The sequence below is a fragment of the Rattus norvegicus genome, chromosome 6, assembly GCF_036323735.1.
Source record: "Rattus norvegicus strain BN/NHsdMcwi chromosome 6, GRCr8, whole genome shotgun sequence".
NCBI lineage: Eukaryota > Metazoa > Chordata > Mammalia > Rodentia > Muridae > Rattus > Rattus norvegicus.
The window spans coordinates 28,668,052-28,689,067 of record NC_086024.1 but is presented as its reverse complement, the minus strand read 5'-3'; the positions used below and the strand labels follow the sequence as shown (position 1 = coordinate 28,689,067).

General features: G+C 43.1%; 1 protein-coding gene and 1 long non-coding RNA gene across 5 annotated transcripts in view; both read right to left on the bottom strand.

The window, feature by feature from the left end:
• Positions 1 to 21,016, bottom strand: part of Alk (ALK receptor tyrosine kinase) — a 719,891-nt gene that overhangs the window by 662,254 nt on the left and 36,621 nt on the right. The window lies entirely within an intron of this gene.
• Positions 1 to 21,016, bottom strand: part of LOC108351183 (uncharacterized) — a 104,630-nt gene that overhangs the window by 59,112 nt on the left and 24,502 nt on the right. The window contains exon 1 of one of the 3 annotated variants that reach the window (XR_005486293.2): positions 1 to 21,016. This exon is cut by the window's left edge and continues 10,127 nt beyond it. The exons of the other annotated variants lie outside the window; for them this stretch is intronic. This is a non-coding gene — a long non-coding RNA (uncharacterized LOC108351183). 3 annotated transcript variants of the gene reach the window in all.

Below are 21,016 nucleotides of genomic sequence, written 5' to 3'. Positions count from 1 at the left end.
TCAGTGTTTGACAGACAGTAGTGTGCACCAGAACCCCAAGGCACTCATCCAAACTGTGCACCTCTACTCCTTTCTGGAGCCTATAGGCAAGCGTTTTTCCTTCTACTTTTTGGCAGAACAGACATAGAATATATTCAATATTTGAAGGATAAAATCCATTATCTGACTGGTACTGGTAGTGGCTTCTGGGGTGGTGGAAGGATTAATAGATTTACATAAAGAAAGCCTCCGGCCCACTCCAGCTTCTGTAAGACTCTCCACTCTGTAACAGTAGAGCACTGTTTAAGGGGATTCTTCTAGAAAAATAATTCCCATTTTGTCAAGGCTCAGAGTGCAAACGAGCATCTCAAACAAGGTGAAATAAAGTTCTTTTCTCTAGCTGCATGTCCCTTCATGGAAGTTTAATCCTTAAAGAAAGATTTTTTTTTAAGACTCTCAAAATGTCCTCCAGATGTAGGCTTGGTGGAGTGGAAGAGCTGTACCAAAGAGTCATTTGCTCACTCTGTAACTTCTGCATTAAAATAGTCAAAATGGTATTTCTGGGTGAGAATTGGATCAGATTACAAGGTTCACTTGTCCCAAAGATATCTTCTGCCTTTTTGTTGCTGCGATCATGCTATTTAACTGATTCATGAATTGGAGATAAAGTTGCTTTGTCCTTGACAACTTGAGGGCTTACAACTGTCCTGCAACTTGGGATTTGTATTTATTTCCAAGGGAAACACGAGAGAGTCTGAGAAGTGGCCTGGAGCCACAAAATACCATAACTGCCACACAGGAAGGGAATGATGGCCTGTACACGGAGCTTCCTGGATTCCAAGTTACAGCGTCCTAGCTGCAGTCATGGTTCTATGTGACATTGGAGAATGTTTTATTCCATGACTCCTCAAACTCCTCATCTGTAAAACAGGGGACCTTGTACCTGACCTTCATGTCCCCTTGGGTTGTTCTAAGGATCTGGTCTCCCAAGACCCTCCCCTTGTAGAGATTATACCCAACAGAGGAAAAAACACAGTTATAAAGAACATATAATACATGCACAAACATATGGTAAGTTTACAATAATCATAAGCTATACTGGCATGTCAAATAGACTACCTGTCACTTAAAGGTGACTGAAGCAAAGGTAAAGCAAGGAAGGCTCGTAGAGCTTCAGGATGTAAATGAGATCAAATTTGAACTCAGAAAGTAACGTTAAGCAAAGATTTGAAGTTACTGAGGCAGTGAACCATGTGGCTATCTGCAGGAAGAAAACGCTAAGCAGGATGTGTAGTCTAAGCCTAGTCTAGCCTGTCAGAGTTCTCCACTCTGACTAAGTATGTCTGCATGTAAAGCGGTGGTTCTCGGCCTTGCTAATGCTGCAGCCCTTTAATCCAGTTCCTCATGTTGTGGTGACCCCCGACCATGAGATCACTTTCACTGCTACCTGACAACTGTCATTTTGCTCCTGTTCTGAATCATATACAGATCCGATATGCAGGATATCTGATATGGAACCCTGGGAAAGAGTTGTTCAAGCCCTCAGGGGGGTGTGACCCACAGGTTGAGAACTACTGACCTGGGACAGCCACAAGAATATCTCCTATGCCACCCATGTGTTCTTCCTACAATGCAACTTTGAGACTCCTTTTTTTTTTTTTTTTTTTTTTTTAGTTCTTTTTTTCGGAGCTGGGGACGAGACTCCTTTTTTAAAAAATTTTTTTCTTTATTAACTTGAGTATTTCTTATTTACATTTAGAATGTTATTCCCTTTCCCGGTTTCCGGGCCAACATCCCCCTAATCCCTCCCCCTCCCCTTCCATATGGGTGTTCCCCTCCCATCCTCCCCCCATTACCACCCTCCCCCCAACAATCATGTTCACTGGGGGTTCAGTCTTAGCAGGACACAGGGCTTCCCCTTCCACTGGTGCTCTTACTAGGATATTCATTGCTACCTATGAGGTCAGAGTCCAGGGTCAGTCCATGTATAGTCTTTAGGTAGTGGCTTAGTCCCTGGAAGCTCTGGTTGCTTGGTATGTTGTTCATATGGGGTCTCGAGCCCCTTCAAGCTCTTCCAGTTCTTTCTCTGATTCCTTCAACGGGGGTCCTATTCTCAGTTCAGTGGTTTGCTGCTGGCATTCGCCTCTGTATTTGCTGTATTCTGGCTGTGTTTGAGACTCCTTCTATCCAACATGGAGTCCAGTGTCTCGCTATCTAGAATTTTAGTCAGACTTGTGCCTATGACCAACGTGATCCTACATAACTCCTAAGGCTCAGACAGTAAAAACCTCTTCCTGATTATCTTAAATCGTTCATTTTTGACATCCGGACATTTTGTTGTGAAGAAGTCCAGGCAAAGGTAGGCAGAGAGGAATGCTGGCCTTTGGCTCCAGCTGAGTTCCTAACAGACAGCTGTCACCAACCAACCAGAGGATCAACTAACTTGCAGGTGGTTCCAAATGGCAGCCATCAATTCACCTCAGCTTTCCAGGCTTCCCAACTGAAGCCTCAAATATTATGGAACAGAAACCAAACATCCTCACTATGTCCCTGACAAACTCCTGGCATACGTAGTCCACAGGCTCACAAAATGCTTCCTTTTTGCTTCTAAGTTCAAGTGGTCTGCCATGAAACCATTTTGCAAGCAATGATTATATGACATCCAAACATTTTGTTGTGAAGAAGCCCAGGCAAAGGTAGGCAGAGAGGAATGCTGGCCTTTGGCTCCAGCTGAGTTGTAGAGCCTTACCCCAGCTAATAATAGAGTGATATTTTGATTTCCGTGTGCCTCGTGAATGTATAGTTTGCATAGGCATCTTATAGGGTTCCTAATTAATATCTTTCCAATAGTCTCAAGGAGCTCATTGAAATGAAAAAGACAGAAACAAACTTCCATAAAAGCTAAGGAAGTATGGCACAGCAGTAAGAAAGAGAAGAGTTATCTGAAAGTGGATAGCGTAACAAATGTTAACTATTTAGAAGAAATCACTTTAGATGTAGCACTTAAATAATTACTAAAAGCAAAGAGCTAAATGTAAGAAGTGAAACAAGGCAGAAACCATGGCTCAGGTTACACTTTGCTTCTTGCTGGGAGGAATTCTCCATATTCAGAAGCAAAGGAAATACAAAAGGAAATATTAATAGATTGGACTGTATGACAAAAATCATAAGCAATATTAAAAGACAATGAATGAGGAGCAATATCTGCAGGAAAGATTATAACCAAAGAGCAAACACACAAAACAAAAACACCAAGATCTCAGATGATTAATGGGCAAAGGACACAAGCAGAAAAATTCTAAATGAGAAAAATCCAAATGGTAAATATCCAACCTGGGGAGTTATCAGAGAGCTTCAAATTAAAATACTAATGAGGTAATAACGATCTCCATCTATAATAATAGCCAAGTGACAATGAAGGTGTGTGCTGGCCTGAACAGCCCGCACTGCTGGCAGTATTTACTTTTACAAACCTTTGATGAAGTAAGTTGGCAATATGAAAAATGAAAGTATTTGAAAACAATTTACAGCAAATCCCTACGATTAGAGGAATAGGTGAACAAATCTTGTTATATTCATCTTAGAAACACTGTGTATCTGTTTAAGTCTTGTTTACAGAGAGCTTTTAATAATATGGAAACAGCCAATTTTTAAGTAAATAAATGTGTGCAAGTGTATTTATGTTTCTTTAGAGAAAAAGTCTAAGACAATGCACCACCATTACTTGGGAATTTCTTGGTGTGTTGTTGTTGTTGTTGTTATTGTTGTTGTTATTGTTGTTGTTATTGTTGTTGTTGTTGTTATTGTTGTTGTTGTTTGGCTCTTGTGAAAATGAAAGAAGAAATTAGAGTTCACTGGGTAAAGGCACTTGTTGCCAAGCCTGATGACCAGGATCCAGCACCTCCAGAACACATATGGTAGAAAGAGACAGACAGACAACTATTGAAGGCTGGAGAGAGAGAGAGAGAAAGAGAGAGAGAGAGAGAGAGGATAGATAGATGATAGATAGATAGATGATAGATAGATAGAGATAGATAGATAGATGATAGATAGATAGATAGACGATAGATAGATGATAGATAGATAGATAGATGATACATAGATAGATAGATGATAGATAGATAGATAGATAGATAAATGATAGATAGATGATACATAGATAGATAGATGATAGATAGATAGATAGATAGATAGATAGATAGATAGATGATAGATAGATGATACATAGATAGATAGATGATAGATAGATAGATAGATGATAGATAGATAGATAGATAGATAGATAAATGATAGATAGATAGATGATAGATAGATAGATGATAGATAAATAGATAGATGATAGATAGATAGATGATAGATAGATAGATAGATAAATGATAGATAGATGATAGATAGATAGATGATAGATAAATAGATAGATGATAGATAGATAGATGATAGATAGATAGATAGATGATAGATAGATAGATGATAGATAGATGATAGATAGATAGATGATAGATAGATAGATGATAGATGATAGATAGATAGATAGATAGATAGATGATAGATAGATAGATAGATGATAGATAGATAGATGATAGAGAGATAGAGAGATAGAGATGTACTATGTATGGAACACACACATACAAACACACACACACACACACACACACACACAAATAAATAGATTGTAGGATGATGTCATTATGCAGCAAGAAGGAAGCTCCCCAGGAAATTTGGGATAAGGCGAAGCATTGGATGAGAAGGAAAGGTAGGTGGGAAAAAGTCTAGGAAAGAGAGAGGATTCATGGAGACCACGGAGGAAGATGATTCTGATCTGTGCAAGGGCCTGCAGAATGTGGGGTGAGGGTGGGAGTGGGGGTCGGGGGCAGGCATGATAACTACCACCTAGAGGACTGCTCGGAGAGGGCAGCTAAAAGAGAGACAGCTGGAGAACACAGCTCTCGATCCGCACCAAGTAAGAACACACAGGAACCGGTTCTGCTGCTTCATTATTCTTACCACAACAGAGGAATCAAATAAAGAAATGTAAAAAAGTTTAAAGGACTCAATTTGTATTGAAGTAATGATGACAATGGTTTTAATGTGTTGAAAAGAAGCCAAACCCAGTCAGTGTAGAGGTATGCCTTCTAATCTGTTCTCCTCTTGACCAAAGAAGCCATGAGCCTTATTCCATCCTTATACTGAATATCAATAATTACATTGTAATAATACGTTGTGTGCTGCATGTACTCACCCACCTCCATGAGAAAACCTCAGTTTTCTCTTCTACCATCTGCTTGATAAAACTCTGGGTGTTTTCAGAAAAGAGACCAAAAAATGATGACAAGGGGTTGACTAAAGCGGTCTCAGTTCAGAAGAATGGATCCAGGCAGGTGACAGAGCTATAGAAAAATACATATAGCACACCTGGCCATCTCTCCAGGCCTCAGTTTCAGATGAAAAGGTGATTAAACTGCATGGTTGCTAAGGATTTTGATGGCCATACATTGCTTTACGATTCTTCTTTTCTAACATAGCTTTGTCCTCGCTTCCAGGTTGAGGTAAGCAGTTTAAGGTGCAGAGCATCTGTTCTTGGGAGCTCCCCAGGGAATTCAGGACCTCTTTGGTGATGGCTTAGGCTGCATGGACTTTTAGCTTCTTGAATGCACACTCTCGCCAAGAATCAAGGCGCTCATGCTGTCCACTCAGGTCTGCAGCTCTGACCACTGATTCTGATGTTTCATCAAAATGATAGTTTGGCGTTATAGGCTCCCATTTCAAACAGGCAAGAGATCCAAGTATCATTTATCATGATTAATGATAAGAAACCCAGAATCTGATGGCGTGATTTCAGCTGCCTCTTTGCTGCCACACTCCAAAGACCATACCTGCAGCCAGAATGACATGTGGAGTGGGTAGAGGTATTGGTTGGAATTTCGGGGGGTTGAGGGGTGGTTTGCCGTGATGTGGACAGTGTCTGATACCAGGTCTGCACATGCCAAGGGAGCAACAGAAGCTGAGGCGGAACTAGCCTCCTGGCGTCTGGCAGTTGCAGAGGCTGGGAGGGTAAAACCCTTAGTGGTAATGAAGAGACAAGATGAACACTGTGCTCAGATGTTTATTCCAAGTCAGAGACAATAAGCACAGAGAAAACAACAGTTGGTGAAACCAATCGGGGTGGAAGAGGTCAGCCCAGAAAGGAATCCAGAAAGAACTGAAAGCTCTGGGAAGAGAATTCCAGAACAGGTTTCCAAGCCGAGTCTCAAAGGAAGCCAGATGGATGAGAGCCACAGGGAGCTCCTCATGAACTAAGCACAGCCTGTGGAGTTGAAGCCCCCTCCTGTGCTCCATGATCCTGACAAGTCAGGGGACAACAAAAGTACCCATTGTCTTGATACCCAGAGGGTAGTGGCACACTCCCTTACAGTCACCTCCCTGCTAAGCCTCAAAGTATCTATGGGCCCTGCACTGTCTCCTCAAAATAATAGCCAATGGTAAGAAAGCAGTTCCCTGTGCATCATGGGAATTTTCCTACCAGAGGGTTAATTCCTTCTGGTGTGACTCACATGTAAGAGTAGGAAAAGTACTAATTCTGCAACGGGTCAGTCTTACAATGAGGCCTCTAATATAATTAAACATTACCCAGAACCAAAGCATGAACCTACTGATCAGATCAGCCAGCCAAAGGGGGTGTGAACAACTCCGTGAGTCCCATTGCCTAGGGATTTGAACACACAAAAATGCCTGGCATGGTTCCCATTTTGACTTTGGATGATTATAAGATTACTCCCTTCTCTGTGATTTCCTTCACTGGTCCCCAGTCTACCCCCATCACCTAGAACAAAGCAACACATGACAACTGTCAACTTAAGCTCAGTACAGAAAGTGTTCTGCTCCTGTGACAAAGGCAGACAATGCTTGAAATAAACCTCACCAGTGACAAGCTGAACCCACAGGGACTAAATGAAACATGAGACACATCAGATCAGACACTGCTCTCCCCTTTGAGACCAACTCTGAATCCAACTGGAAAAGCCAGACATTTTAAGTAAGGGACAATGCGAGAGCCCTTGCCTAAGGCAGTTGCCAGGCCAAGGACAAGACACCACTACCACCAGCACTTCCTTCAGAGGAAATGCTGTTGATATTATTCTAATACTCTCTGGACAGGAAGTGTCCACACAGCCTATGTTATTTCTCAACCTATTGAGGAGAGGCGAAGCGTGCATGATGCATGTTCTCCAATGGGTGAATTGAGAGTTGCAAAGGAGACCATTTTTAGAAAAGTCTAAGAGAGACAAGAGTGAATTCTGCATTCAAGCATTGGTAATTCCCATACAGAAGAGTCTCTGTAAATGACACTGGAGAAGCATTTGCAGAAACAAACACCGGTGGACTCAGTCTCTAACATCTGCCTTTACTCCAGTTCTAGCATCCTTTTCCTAGGGAATGAACCTCCTTTGCAGGCCTTCCCTACTGTCAGTCAACCAGAATTGGAAGCAGAATAAACTCTTTCTCCCCTAAGTTCCTTTTTCTCAGGCTATTTTATCACATAGCAGAAATGAAGGTAAATCGGTTCATAGAAATGCAATTGAAAATAGACTAAGACACAAGTTTGCAAAGATTTAGAATAGAATTGTTCCCAGTAAACAAAAGATGGAAACAGCCCAGACACCCATCAACAAATGAATGGAAAAACAAAATGTGATGTAAACATAGAATGGGGTGTCACTGGATGTATAAGTAAAAGATGAAAAATTGGTGCTTCTACACCACTGAGAAACTTTAAAAACATGCCAAGTGGTCTGCGGAGACGACTCCGTAAGTTAAGTGCTTTTGTACAAAGACTTAAGCTCAGGTCCCCAAAACACACATAAAGCTGGACAGGTCTATCGTTCTGATGCTCCTAAAGCAAGGTGAGAGGTGGAGACCAGAGCTCCCCAGCCCTTGTCACACCCCAAAGTCGGCTGCTCAGGTAACCTGTGTAGGCTTCAGCCAGCATGAACAAGGTAGACGTGAGAACTGACATCTAAGTTGCCCTACATACTCTATGGCATGTGCAAACACATGCACACGTGCGCATACACATACACACACACACACACACACACACACACACACACTCATACATGGATACACACAAACATACACACAAAGATACACACATGTTAAGTGGAATAAACATGGCATAGAAGAACAAATAAGATTCTACTGTTTCCTGGTCCTGGCCCTGATCCTGGTGAGGACATAGGATCCTGCCCTCTGGAGGAGTGTTGAACATTGTCACGCTTGCATTTTAATGAGCCCAGACTGCACCACGATAGTGAAACAGAGACAACTTGGAGGACAGAAAAACGGTAAAGGCCTGTCACCACCTCCAGTCAGACAAGAAGAAAGAAGCATACTTTGAGCAGATAGCATGTAAGAAAAGAATGCTATGGAGTGAAAAAAAAGAATTAGAGAATATTTAGGGAACAACAGGGTAAGACAATTCCCAGATCCCTGACACGGGAGACCAGAGTAGCATATGGCACAAAATGAAATCACAAAGTGAGATCACATACCTTGAATGCTGCCTAACCGCCTATGGATAGCTTGCTTGCCCTCGATAGCTCCTCCTGGGTGGCCTTTCCAGTCTATAGGTTAATGCCATGTTAGAAGTAGCACACACTGAAGATCATTCTTATCAAGCCTCTCTCCTAGCTATAACCATCATGGCAGCTATCAGCAGCGTGCAGGCTCAGCTCCTGGCCTGTTTGTGTGGTGCTACATCCAACATAGGAACCACGGGGTAACTCCGCTCAGCTCTGTCAAGAGCACCTGAGAACCAAGAACTCATTGTCTTCTATACTTCATACCACAATGGATCCCTCTGTATAACTAAGCCTACCTTAGGAGCAAGGGTGGTTTTATGTTTAAGTTTACCCTGACCCTCTCCATTGGCTGCTCTGTTTACTACACATGCTCATGAGGATCTCATGCTAGACTTCTGGATCACTTGGCAATGTGTATTTATGGAGAGTATTCTCTCCTTTCTCTGTCCTTGACTTTATAGGCTATTTGGCCTTTGAGTTACTTTGCCTTTCTAATTCTTAGTTTTCGAATCTTTAAAATGGTCCCAATTCCAAGGCTATAATCAATCTTAAAGAAGATAATATAGATGCTGCTTAGACTGACATCTAGAGCATGATAAGCTTCCATTGTGTGCTAGCAATGATGATGATGATGGACATGATGCTGCTATGGTAAGGGTGATGACGGTGGTTCTGATGGTGTTAACACTGGTGGCGATAACTATGATAGTGGCAGACATAGAGATGGCAGTGATAAGAGTGGTGGTGGTGGTGAATTGGATGGTGATAATGGTGGATGGGAAGTTAATGATAGTAATGATGGTTATCATGGTGCTCATAATGGAACAATGGTGATGGTGACAGTGGTGATGATGGAGATGATGACAACTATGATTCAAATGGATGATGATTGAATATTTGAATGAATGAATGAATGAATGAATGAATGATGAGAGGGATGTGACAATGGTGATGATGGAGATAATGAGTGCTATGGTATGAATTTTGAATGAATGAATGAATGAACAATGAGGGTGATGGTGGTAATGGTAATGATGAAGAAGATGATTTGAATATAAAATGTACCCCTCTGGCTCATGTTTGAACACTCGATTCTTAGCTAGCACCACTGTTTTTGAAAGATTATTGAAAAATTTAAATGATACCTAACTGGCAGGCATAGGGAAGATAGCAGGGGCATAGAGGTGGGGGCTATAGGTTACAGCCCAGCTGATTACATCTGATTCCTTGTGTGTGAAGATATAATAAGTCGTCACTTCAGACCTTTGTCACTACAGAGCCATACTTCAAGTCTTCCCCACCATGGTGGACTATATACCTTCAACCTGTGAACCAAAATAAATTATTTTCTGTAGCCATATATTTTTCACAGCCTATTTTAGTATACATTCAACCTCTCCTCTAGTCCGCCATCCACCAGAGGTAGTAAAAGAGAAAAGTTATTAGGACGCAGGGAAGTGAACTTGTTTAGAAATTGTTCTTTGTAGCAAATTCAATCTGCACTGTCAGAAAGTCATCAGTTCAGTTCACAGGAATTATCGGCAGCAGCTCAGTCCATTCACAAACACTTCATGAATATACCAGCAGTCCATTTCAGTAGTGCTGGGATAGCAAACATGAATCCACAGCTATGGCATGACTCAGCAGAAACAACCAGGTCTCTGCTGAATCAGCACAAGTTAGCAGGAGTGACCAGGACCAGCAGGGACACCGGGAGAAATTCTCTGCCTCACCTCTCTCAACAAAGCAAAAATCAGTGAAGACAAAGAAGCAAGACCAAGACGTATTGCAGGGCTAGCTATGCAGGCCTCATCACTATTTCTTGGGTCCTGTTTATACTCTTTCCAAATGTCGCATGTCCTCCCACAGGTATTGTCTCACTACTGGATGTCAGTCTGTATCAGCTGACATCACTCAGCCAATTAGCCCAAGTCCATGGAAGTAGCAAGAAGCCACCAGAACACCACTAGAAGTTTTTTTGGTGTGTTTCTCTCTGGAGTCATGAGTCATGACAAATAGAGTTCAGCAACACAATGTAAAGCGAACCAATACACGTATAGTTAGCAAAGAATCCTTCATTGCATGGCATTTCACGTCCTTTCACCTGTGTCTGCTTCAGTGAAACGTTCTATGTCACAACTGACTTTCCAAAGGAACCGTATGCTTCCAACTGACTTTCCAAAGGAACCGTATGCTTCCAACTGACTTTCCAAAGGAACCGTATGCTTCCAACTGACTTTCCAAAGGAACCGTATGCTTCCAACTGACTTTCCAAAGGAACCGTATGCTTCCAACTGACTTTCCAAAGGAACCGTATGCTTCCAACTGACTTTCCAAAGGAACCGTATGCTTCCAACTGACTTTCCAAAGGAACCGTATGCTTCCAACTGACTTTCCAAAGGAACCGTATGCTTCCAACTGACTTTCCAAAGGAACCGTATGCTTCCAACTGACTTTCCAAAGGAACCGTATGCTTCCAACTGACTTTCCAAAGGAACCGTATGCTTCCACTTCAATTTTCCCTTAAGTTGTTGCTTGTCTAGGCAGCAACAAGACAAGTAACTGGCATGATGCTGACATACACGTGATGCTGATGGTGGTAATAATGGTGGTGGTAAAGGTGACCGTGTGACGTCAGCTTCCTTTAGAGTGTCCAGTGGAAGTAGAGCTCACCTCTGCTTTGGACTGGCTCGCAGGCTGTACTCTTGTATGAGATCTTGTCCTTCCATCTTCCGGCCTTTGATCCAGCCTTCTCCTGCATCACCTGCTTTCCCAGCACCCAGAGTAGAAGTCAGGGTCTTCATATTAGAACGCTTAGCACTAATCCAACACAGCACACGTATATCCTAAGTAAGAGGAGGCTCGCTGGTCTTTTATTTAGGATCATTGTCTTCTTTAGCACCTCTGATGTCACATTTTTTTTTAATGTATCAGAAACCATCGCCCAGCTTTCTTATATCCTGTCCATACAGTGGATCTGATTGCTGATGTGGGCTAAAATGGAGTGATACATCAACCCCTTTACATTTGCTATTCCTTCATGCAAAACTGTATATCCGCAAGGCCCTGTCACTTACACTGTTCCTACTGCCTACATTAACATCAGCTTGTCACAACAGTCTTTCTGTAAACAAGTACCCCTTGTTGCCTTCTGTCCTCCGCCAGGCTCTGGGCTCCTCCCACATTCATTGCCACCTGCTATGTGTCTCTCGGCTTATTGTCTGTGCTCCCTATGGATGGGGACATCATCGTGACAGCAGGAAATGTTTTCGGTTTTGTTCACTGCTCTTTCCTTTCTGCCTCAAATGCTGCCTGGCACAGAGCAGTTATTGAAGAAATAACTGTTCATTTGGTCGTTCGGTGGGAAAGTCAGTCTGTTGTTTATAGAACGAATTCACAAGGCCTTGCAAGGCCTCTACATTCACAGAATGGAGAGCTAATTAGGTAGATTCCCACTTCTACCCACATACAGACTTCATTCTAGCTGTTATTGGTTTATAAACAAGGCCTCAAGGCAAGGGAGGCATTCCATATGGCTCCTATGCCTTTTACAGAAGAATCTGGAGCTTGCTCTCACCCCTATGTAGAGTAACTGGCTGACCTATGACCCTTTGGAAGCACAGTGTAAAAGCCCCACCTCCTTCTGCTTAGCCCTGGGCTTCTGGATCCTTCCTGATCCACAAGAGACTTGACCACCAGGACAGAATGTTAGTGGGCCCACCTGTTTACTACAATCTGTGAAGCCATTATCCCATCCATCCCAACTTGGGACACAAGCTGAGAAGAACATTGTTCAGTAAGAAAGGCTCTGCTCCTATTGTACAGAATCAAAAGCTATCTCTTTCATTTTGTTAGATTGCAGGATAAATCAAGCCCACAGCTTTTTGTTTACCAGAAAACCACCTGTTTACCATTTGTAAAGGGACTTGATTGCCTCTGAGAAAGTCAGTGTGGGCCTGCAGCGTTCTCCACACTGTGGAAGACAAGCGGCCCAGAAATCACAGAAAAGACAAAGGAGGAAGTTGTGGGCTTTGGGGAAATTAGGTCTCCTGGAGACTCTGAGACAGTCTGGGAACTGTGACAAGCCAGGCCTTGCATTAAACACACTGCTCACTGTACGTGTTAACCTTACAAAATGTCTTCAATTATCTGTATTTTATACATTAGGACACAGAGGCTCTGAGGTCATATGACTTGTCAGAGTCAATAACCTACAAACCGTAAACTTCAAGCCTAATTTTTTCTAACATTGCTCCTTGGCAAATCTGTTGGATTGTCCTTCTAGGTATTTTTCTAAACACAACCTCAGCTTTGCTTTTGATAGTATCAGTGGGGTTCTGGGTCCCTTCCCAGACTCAGAAGAGAGATACAATCACTAAATCAAAAAGTGGCAGACATATCTGTTTCCTAACATTCTCCTACCCATACCCAATGTAGGAGACGGATAGAACACTGTCTTCAGAATCAGATGCTGCCACTGGGATCAAGGCACTACTGAGGCCGGGGAAGTTCCAATGAGTTGAATGAATTTCCAGTCACTGTGATGAAGGAGCATCTTTTTGTGGTATTAAGGAGCAAAGTACTCCAAGGATAAGTACTTGGCTCGCACAATGGCCATGTGCAGAATGCATAGTGAGGCGACTAGGGACAGGGCTACCAGGTCTAAATGGAAAGTGACATCAGGCTATAACCCTGGCCAGCATCCAGGATGTAGAGAGAAGGTTGGAGATTGGCAAAGAGATGGGTCAGAGCTACAGGCCATGCAGAAACAGCAGGCTGGCTGGGGAAAGGCCTGGCAGAGGCCTAGTAGGCAGCTTGTAGGCATCTATAAGGTTGATGGCAGAAAGCAGACACTATCCTGAAGGCCTAAGCTCCCTCAGGAAAAACAGTTCCACTCAGCATCCTCTTACTCCAGAATCACAGATGCTATGACTAGGAACCAGGACATTGAACTTACCCTTGCTGGGGACATACAGGTGACTGATCCACAAACAGCCTGAGGCTTCCCAAGTCACAGGCCTCATCCAGGGTATAGAATGCTTCCTCTGAGCCACATTCCTGGGTTGGGCTATTCTATATAATCTGATGTTAAAAACTTTCCACATTTAGATAAGACAATCTAAGGAAATACTCCTGTCTAAAATGGTCCTTCCTTCTCAAAGTGGTAGTCACTAACAAGATACACAGTTTACAATGAGCATGTGCTAACCCACAGCTCCTCCTTCAAGGTAGGACTGGGATGAGGGCATCACTGAACTACCTGTGACTGTGGCTAGGAAGGCACTTCACCTCAGGGTCACCCTCATCTCACCCTTGACTCTACAATACTCTAGGAGCTGGAAGTCTGCTTTAAACTATTCTGTTTCAAGTCCTTAGTCTAATGTCTTCTCCCTCCTAAACCTTAGGTCCCTAAAAGAGACATCTTCTAGACAATGGTCCATCCGACTTGCCCCAAAGGATGGGCAGCTTGTTTCACCCCTTTGTCCACAAAGCACAGAGTTATCATTCTTTGAAAACAAAGAGAATATGCCTACTCATATAATTGCCACACCTAAGTTATTCTTTTAGGGAAAACTTTTTCTTCTGTATCAAGAAGCAGCCAGTAAGTTACCTGTAAAATGAGTTGAGAGGCCAGGCTAAAACCACATGTACTGTTCTGCCAAAGAGATGAAATGCCATCTGAATGATTTCAAAGGAATGAGTTATCACAGCATCATCATCATCAGATGCTAATACAACTCTCTGGCCTGAGATAACTTTCTCTGACAGCCAATGTCCCAGGGCAGGTTTAAAACACATCTGAGAACCCCATCTTGCAAATTCCTTCCCGTCTTTGCAGGGGTGCTGCCTTGTTAGAGAGAGAATAGGGAAATGCCATTTTTTTCTGTGAGCCCATCCTTGGAGAGAAATGTACCTCATTAACGACAAGGCCACTTAGTCATCTCTCAGAGAAAATCTCCTGGCTATGGTAAAAGACCCATGTACTCCCCAACCACCTGTTCTGTGCTCTTGCTGTCTGCCAAGTTCTATCTTGAGCCTGTCTGTGGCCATTTCAGAATGAGCCGTGATGTAGAAATACCTGGAAGGGCTGATGGAAAGTCAGGAGGATGGTGTCAATCTTCTGGCCTGGGGTAGAAGGAGCCAGAGCCCTTCAGTGATTTGCTGAGTCACCTCATGGCTGCAGTTCTTAAATATTCAGAACCACAGACCCTGTTGAGAAATAGGTGAAAGCTATAGACTTTCTCTTTGTGGACCAGAGCCTAAAGCCTTTAAGTTATTGGCTCTCCCCAACCCTACGACCTGTCTAATACCTACCTTGTGGATCTCCAGAGGTCTACAGATAGATTTTTTAATTACAGCATTAAAACAACAGCTTTAGTGGGCTTATGAGTTCATATCTAAAAAGAAGAACTGTAGTCTAATTGAATAATATCTAATTGGCCACTATTTCCCTATGGTCCACCCCATAAAAACTCCAGATGATTGGAGCCAGAGTTTGGTGGATGTAACGTTCACAAGGTCCTGAGTTCGGTTCCCTAGAGCTACACAAACTGGTCAAGGTGGCACATGCTTCAGATCCCAGCACTTAGAGGACAGGACTTCCAACCAATCCAGATAAAACTGGTTACATAATGTCTTTAAGAGCAGTCTGGGCTACAAGAGATGTCACCTCAGAAAATAAAGATGAGTGGTGAGCTCCCTTTTTAAGGGGTGCTATGAGTTCAATGGGACAATTATTTGGGACAAAACAAAGAAATGGGGCTTTGTGGTTATTCTTCCATCCTTCCTGTAAAGTTAGAGCAGTTCTTCTGGCCTCAAGATGTTTGAAAATCTTTGTTCCCAAGGTCCTTTCCACGGCTAATTTACCAGTACTTTAGATATGTATGGCCTGGGCAGAGAGATGAGCCAAGGATAGGCGGGTAGCTCCATTACGGGGCCTAACTATCACAAGCTACTTCTTCTCTTGTTGCTGTAGCTGACATGAAGTAAGTTAAGGAATCAAGAACTTATTCTAGGTTTACAGTTCAAGGTGGGTACGGTCCCTTGTGGCAAGGAAGGCAGAGAAGGAGAACTTTGAGTCACCCTGTCACATTTGTCATCTGTGGTCAGAGAGTAGGTAGGAAGCTGGGCTGTGCTATAAAACCCACCCTCAGTGACCCCACTTCTTCCCTCGGGACTCTGCCTCCTAAAGGTTCCACAGCCTTTCAAAGCGGAACTACCGACTAGAAGCCAAGTGTTCAAACACCCAAGCCTCCAAGTGGACATTTCGCATTAATACCATAGCACAAGCATGACTTGGGTCCTGCCTGTATCTTAAGAGAATAAAGATCTATAGCTAACATCGTAAGTCACTGGCTCTTGAGAGAAGTGCCTGCAAATGATATGTAGCAAAGTAAAGAAGAAAATCCCTTGTTAGAAAGGAGGACGTAGTCTTCCTAGTTTTCACTTGTAAAGCTTTCAGTTGGGGAGCTGAGCCTTGCAAAGTTCCAGGGGCAAACTGTGAATGCTCAAGGAAACAGCAGGCTGCCGCCCCATTCAGTGTCACACTGTGTTACTGGAATTGTTCTGCTAACTTGCTAAATCGCTATAATTAAAACCAGGCTATTATCATTAATTATGACCTTCCCTCTTCTGATTGGCGGCTTGGTGTTTTCACCAAGTTTCAAAGCACAGGAGTCCTATGTCCTACAGGAAATAGGGCGGGGGCCGAACTGTTCTGACTTTGGAGCAATGGGTATGGCAGCATCTGGGGACACAGCAAACTTTGTGTCTACAGGAAGGGTTTCCCTGTCTGCTCATCCAGACACAACAGACTCTAGCCACCTCCTTCTTCCTCCACAGGCTGATCCATACATAATGGAAGAGCAGGCCAAGACTGGGAGGGCAGATGAGATTCCAAAAGTAGGTTGGAAAAAGAGTCCTACCCGCATTTAAGGCTCCTAAAACTTTTCCCATTACCAGGCTCCTGAGCTCCTTCACCATTTCCGGGTCCAAATGAAGCACTAACCCCTCTCTCATCATTTCACTTCTCCTTGCCTTAAATCTCCAATCCTGTAATTTTCATTCCCACCAATTTGGAGAAACAATGGAGAGACACTTCCTCAACCCAGATGTCACAGGAGTCCTAGGAGACAGAAAAGCCACATTTTGCTATACCCACCTATCCAGATCCCTAGTTCTTTAACAGCTTGGTAGAGATTCATGTCCACACCACCACAGCACAGCCCCCCACTTGTCCATGAAACAGGGATTCTTCATGAAACTGTCTAAGACAATCGTGCCCAAGTTTGCCATGAAGCAGAAGAGATTGTGAAAGATTATAAGTTTGAGACTTCTGTTGTATCCCAAAGACAAACCTTGACTTGAGGAAAAGTTCTTCCAGAACTGTGACAGTCATACATAAAAGTGTGACAAGAAGGAGACTAGAGCTGGCTATAGACATACTCCCTCGATCCTACAGGAGCTGAGGCAAGATCACAAGTTCAGTAGCAGCCTGGGCTGTACAGTAAGATGGCCTCAAGGCTCTAGGAAATGTGACTGAATATAGAACTTGTGTGTCACATGCAAGGCCTTGAGATTGATTCCCTGCACTGCGAAGGAGAGAAGGGAAGGAGAAAGGGAAGAGAAGGAAGACAGGGATGGGGTGAAGTGGATAAGGAAGGAGTGGGCAAGGGTGGAGTGGGGCATAAGGAAGGAGGGGGCAAAAGGAGGGAGTGGGGCAAAAGGTTGGAGTGAATCACAGACAAAAAAATAAATAAATAAACCAAGTAGCAAATCACCTCCAACCTGGTCTCCTCCCCTAGACTTTCCATTTCACCTCACCTATCTGTTGAGCACCTTCTCTCTTTTCTTTTACTTTTAAACATTTATTTCTACCTCATCTATATAAGTGTTTACCTGCATGTCTATATTGCACCACTGAAGTCTGAAGAGGGTGTTTGGAGCCCTTGGAACTGCCATGACAGGCAGTTGTGTGGCACCTTATGGGTGCCAGGAAGGAAACTCAAGTCTTCTGCTAAAGCATCACATGGTCTTCACTGCTGAGCCACCTCCTTAGTCCAACTGAACGTTTCAATGCCCTCCCAAGACAGCTCCTCCCAAGAAGGATATCACCCCTTCTTAGATATCACCCCTGCTCTTTGCCTTATGACTTTCACAAACTCGTGGAAGTGAGTTCCTGAAGGTGGGTACCCTAACTTGTCTGCCCCTTAATGCCCCAGAAGTGTCTAACATGAGACCAGATTCACAGGGGTGCTCAAGAGAAAACACTTGATTGAAGTCCATCCCTCTTTCAAAACATGAAAGCAGAGAAACGAGTAATTAAAGCCCAAAGGGGTAAAGACTGGATTCAGAACCACCCACTCCTTCAAGGGCAGTCTGGAATTTTTATTTAGGCCAAAATTCCATTTGAGTCCATTGCCTGATAATCTAGCACATGTATCCCGGACCCCCCTAGTCACCTACATGCCAATTACTCTCTGTCATAGCCTCCTGGACTCAGCCTATCCCCAACCTTCCCACCCCTACCCTCCACCCTCTCGGAGTGCTACCTGTGCTTTTCTTGGGGATTTGGTTTCACCTCCCATTTTGCTGCCTAATAAGCTTCTCTCTGTTTAATTCTATCTCATGAATTTTTGTGGCTCTGAAATCTAGTCAGGGTTTGGTGACACTGTTCTTGTGTTCCATATAACATCTACCAGGGTCACTAGGTAGCTTCATTCACCTGTTTGCTACTTTTATCAAGACAGCTATAAGTCTGGATTTAGCTGGAGCCGTTATCCAAAAGTGTTCCTCTGTCTATAGCAATCATGGTAAGAAGACAAGAGAAAGCTTCAAGGCCTAGGTTCAATGTCATGCAGGGTCACTTTTGCTTCACAAGCACACAGCCACATGCCTATGCAGATGATTCCCGGAGAGAGAGAGAATGGAGAGCTCACCGTGTTGAAATGAGAAGAATATCAAAAGAGTAGTCTACATTTCTAAAGAGTAAACTAAATTACTAAATCTTGAGACCCTTATGTAGACCTTGGTTCCATGGGTCCAGGGTTGGGCCTGAGCTGAGTCTCTAGTTCCGCCAACTCCCAAGTGATGCTGATACTGATATCAATCACCATTTTACCAATTACATTTAAAATAAATACGCTTTCTGACAAGCTATCATGCCATATCTTCCATTTTACCAGAATATCCTGTCTCTTACTGGTTTTTGTTGCTTGTCTTATTCTCTGGAAGCTTCATTTAATTTAAGGTTGAACAGGTCAATCTTTCCTCATCCTTACAGGAAGTGCTGCTATTTCAAAAGAAAAAAAAATTTTTTTTCTGTGTTTAGGTTTTACAAGGGAGTTCCAAAATGGCTACAGGGGAAACCTTTGGCAAATGAGGGTGTCAGGTGAGAAAATGAGAAAGCTTTCTGGGTACTTTTCCTGACCAATATCCACTTTAGGTAGACACTGAGTCCAAAACAGAGAGCTGTGAGAAAGAGACACACTAGAGGGAGGTTTAAAGGCAGCACCTGTGACTCAGGTGGCATCCATGACTCAGTTAGTAACTAACCAATAAATATTGATGCTGGGTTTCTCTTGATAAAACGTAGTTATCATTGTTGAGTCTATGTATGAAGGGCTAGGGCCTGGAGATGTTGAGCACATGGGCCAATTTTTTTATTTGTCTTATAAAAATGTGCCCTTTGTTTTAACAAACCACCAATGTTAATGTACCTTTACTTGCTAGCATTTATTTGCTGAGTTGATTAATTATGTAATCCAGAGCAGGGGCTGAGGGGATAGGAATCTCTAGGGGCAACATGGCAGTTCTGTAGTGCTTCTCATGTTATAACGGGTTTCCTCATAAGACCCAAAATGCTAGCAAACTTTGCCCTGTGTGAAATTCCAAAGACTACCCTTCTGAACCACCCTCACAACGCAGAGGCTCATGGGTAGCAGTGGTCCTGAAATCTATACTGCAATTTACCTGAAAGAAATCATTAAACCTTCCTTTCAGTGTGCCTAATTAGCTCTTGTGCACTCTAATTTCATGGCAGTAAAACCTAAGGTGTCTGAGAATTCCTATTAATTTCCCCAAAAGAGCTTCTTCTTACCCGCAATTTTTGAGTCTCTTACCCTCCATTCAAAAACTACTTAAAAGAAAATACCGTGTTAAATGCAAGTTCCTATGACAGCTTCATGATCAGAAAATCGTTCTGCTAAGCATGCCAGCACACACCTGGAATACAAGAACTCAGGAAGCAGAGGCTGGAGGATCTGGAGTTCAAAGCCATCCTTGGCTACTACATAGCAAGTTTGAGGCCAGCCTGAACAATGCACAAAACCCTATCTTAAAAACCAAGCAAAGAAAAGAAAGGGAAAGGCTGAGAGAGGGAGAGAGGTGGGGAAGAAAGATAGGAAGCAGCCATTTCTGTAGCCTTCTGAAATCTGCCTTCTGGCAATGTACTGTTGGATTAAAAGTAGATTTACATGCTATGTGCTTTGATTGAGAGACTCTGCCAAAGGAATTCCTAAGGACAGTCTCAATATATCAAACCAATACAAGATGAGTAGTCAGAGTTGAATCAAAAATGGAGACCACCATATCTCTAACCTGTCGGAAGACCAACGGGCAGGAGTTAATTTGAACTGAAAGATAACTTTAAATAGAAAATGAGTCTGGTGGCCTCCTTCCTGAGAGCCCCCCCAACCCCCAACACACTCTCTCTCTCTCTCTCTCTCTCTCTCTCTCTCTCTCTCTCTCTCTCTCTCTCTCTCATTAACATTTTAAAGCCCTGAATGGAACAGGATGCTTCCAGAACCTTACAATGGCTTCTCTGCAGAAGGAGATAATAGACTGAAAGCAGGGCAGAAACCACTGGGGGAGGTGGGTAGGGCCCCGCTGAGGGTTGGCTCTAGCTCTCCTAGTCCCAGAAGACCAAGGAGGCTTTTCACCTCCTTATGACCTGACTAGTTAAAAGAAAAGAACAAACAGCTCCCGCAGACTGTGTTGTGAAAACAAGCTGATAAAACAAGACAGCAGGACACTTACAATATGTTACAGAAAGTGCTGGGGGGAAAATGCATGTCCAGAAGATTCTAGTCTAAACAAGTGTGATTCCAGGGAATTTGTGCTTTCAGCTGAGCACCTGATTATCTACAGGCATGAGAAAGACAAGCTATTCCCCATCGTTGAGCAGGCATTCACTGTGACCAAGACCCCATGAGCCATGCATTTTGGTTTAGCTGTTTATGAAAATATTTCTTTCCCAAGTAGTCAGGCTGTTAAGTCCTTAGAAGAGGACTGTATCTTACTATAGGCTCCTAACCTAAAGAAACAAGCCTGAATATGTAGATTCCTAAGGGTTATGTCTTAGAGTTGATTCTTAACCTAGGCAACAAGCTTGAACATATAGATCCCTAAATGCCTTTGGTAGAAACCTGCAGTTCTACAAACTAGTCAGGCCCCTCTGT